Consider the following 2,500-nt stretch of genomic DNA (forward strand, 5'->3'; position numbering starts at 1 on the left):
CACAGACAAAAACAACCTAGCAGCAAAAAAAGTAGTTCTTTTAAATGCACCGAGCACACGTCTTTCCGTCCTACACACGCACACACACTCGCGCGCGTTACTCGTTAGCGTTCTGGAGTTCTTGTTAGTCGATTTTATTTACTTTAAATTCCAGACGTGTTCCGACGAAACAAGCCACAACTTTTGGTCACAGCACAAGCGTACATTCTTACGGCTAACGCTGGCGTGACCGATGCAGGCAACCAAAGCACAGCTCGTGACGCAAAACAAAAACGTGTAGTAGCCGCTGTGGCTTTTTGTTCATTGGAAGAGCTTGTTTGGGGTTTAGAGACACCCCCATCCCCCCACCCCTACCCCTTTGACGCACGTATTAGCCGATAACAGACGGGACGTAAACGTCGAGACTTTGTGAGAGCGTCGTGTGTGATTACGATGGAAAGAAGGAAGAAACCGGTCAGTCAGCATCATGTGCGTTCACATCACACCTGAAAAAATATAAATATTATATAGTCAGCTATCAGATCCGTGTATCCTTCTGACCTTCAGATTCCTGTATAAACATGTATATTGCTCTTTGCTGCTTGAGTTTTTGTGCTTTCGCCAAGCTACTGACATCCAAACGTATCGAGAGAGAATTATTTCCCTTTGAAAAGGCTTTAACTACTATTTTATTTTCTTCTTCTGTGGTTTTATTTCTGCTTTAACGCCCATCACACGTGTACATAATCCGATCCGTTTGAATGTGGTTCGTCCGTCGGTTACGGCGCACAACGGAACGCGACACGTTTCCCGACGGCCCTTTTTAAGATGTACGTTTGTATTTATATCAATATGCCCACACGAAACAGGAGGAGGCTCACGAGCCGTCGGTTTTTATAACTCTATCTCACTCGGCTCATCTTCAGACCCGACCTAATCCCGTCTGATCGCGTTCTCTCAGGTGCGCACACTAAAACCTGAAAGAAAGAAAAAATCCAAAACAAAAACTTCCGCCTACTTCAAACTACACGTCTCTCGCTCTCCTCTTCTGCCGCACCATGTGCCAAAAAAAAACACCACGTCCCCAAAAGAAAACCTTACGATCGGACCGTCTCGAGATCTCTCCGCGAACGCCGTTCACCTGGGATCGTTCTGAAAGGAAGCGCGCGCCGGGCGTTCGAGGAAGCAGACGATTTTTATTTATTTTGATTTTAAAGAATTGAAATTCTGTCCTTGTTTATCTTCATTCAATAAACACGTTCTCAGAGCCATGGACACCTAGTTTTTTTTTATTCTTCGTTGTGATTTGTTGGAAATATTCATGACCCTTTAATGAATTATTGTGTATAAAGCAGGGGCGGTTCTAGAGGTGGGGCCACAGGGGCCCTGGCCCCTGCTGAAATCTGATTGGCCCCTGTTCCATCAATCGTCGACGAGAAGAGCAACCGGAGAATTTTTCACATAATCACAGATGCAATTCCACCCCCAAACAATTGGCGGCACTCGAGCGTTTGAAAAAGGAACGACTGCCGAAATGTATTTGCACCGTACTGAATGTAACATGTGGCCCCTTAATGGCCCCTGTTACAGAAAAATCCTAGAACCGCCACTGTTTTACAGAAATAACTGTTTTGTAACCTGCACTTTGTCTTTAGGAACTAAACTGTTGTCTTTATGACACAAAGTAAACCAGATGCAGAATATAGACCCATAAGCATATGATCCCTTTGCACATTATCCTTATTGGATGAAGCAAATATCAGAGTTTTAGTTTAGTCATTATTTTTTTTTGTCTGGTTTGAAAATCTTCTTGACACTAAGATGTTCAGTAATGTTACACAAATGAGAGCTTGCACGGTGGAACGATTAAACTTCATCACAAAACCGGCTTGTGTTCGGGTTCACTGACTCGCGTCACACCTTTTGGCCGCAAAAGTCGTGTTTGACGAATAGTGAATTCGATAACAAGTGAATTTTAACTGAATTATATAACATGAAACGGAACAAATTTTACTTTAAATAAAGTCCAATCCAATTTTACTTGGATTTTACTTTAAATAAAAAAAAAAAACATCACTGTGTCTATTATAAATTTTCCTGTTAAATATCACTAAAGATGTCTGTTAGTTTTATGTAAATTCACCCTTGTGTGTGTGTGTGTGTGTGTGTGTGTGTAATCTTTACACATAAAGGGTGAACAGTCAGTGTGGATTTGATGCTATGTGTAAGAACAGAGACATGTTTTGTGTTGACTTGTCCCCAGGTTGTATATGTATATACACGTGTTTATTGGATTGAATAATTCCTAAATTTTGAGTGAACTGTTCCACTGTGCTGCTCAGCTTACTGTGCCGATGGAGGTTTTTATGGTCTTTGTGTCCTCTCGATCATGTCGGGCAGCTGATAGGCTGTGCTGCTGGCTGTGAAAGAGTGGACGGATTTGTGTGACACTTCTATTGCCGTTCGTGTTCTATTGCCGTCTCTCGCCCAGTTTTCACAGGATCGACTCCATTCCCACCGT

The 2,500-nt window shown here is 42.6% G+C and overlaps 1 protein-coding gene across 5 annotated transcripts in view; it reads left to right on the forward strand.

Annotated features, from left to right (window-relative positions):
* The window catches only part of ogdha (oxoglutarate dehydrogenase a), a 31,870-nt gene extending 30,616 nt beyond the window's left edge, over positions 1-1,254 (forward strand). For all 5 annotated transcript variants that reach the window (XM_060882267.1, XM_060882263.1, XM_060882265.1 and 2 more), the window contains one exon: positions 1-1,254. This exon is cut by the window's left edge and continues 258 nt beyond it. The gene's annotated coding sequence lies outside the window, so the exon portion shown is untranslated.
* Positions 1,255-2,500: the final 1,246 nt, after the last annotated feature.

This window comes from Tachysurus vachellii, chromosome 11, assembly GCF_030014155.1.
Source record: "Tachysurus vachellii isolate PV-2020 chromosome 11, HZAU_Pvac_v1, whole genome shotgun sequence".
Lineage (NCBI taxonomy): Eukaryota > Metazoa > Chordata > Actinopteri > Siluriformes > Bagridae > Tachysurus > Tachysurus vachellii.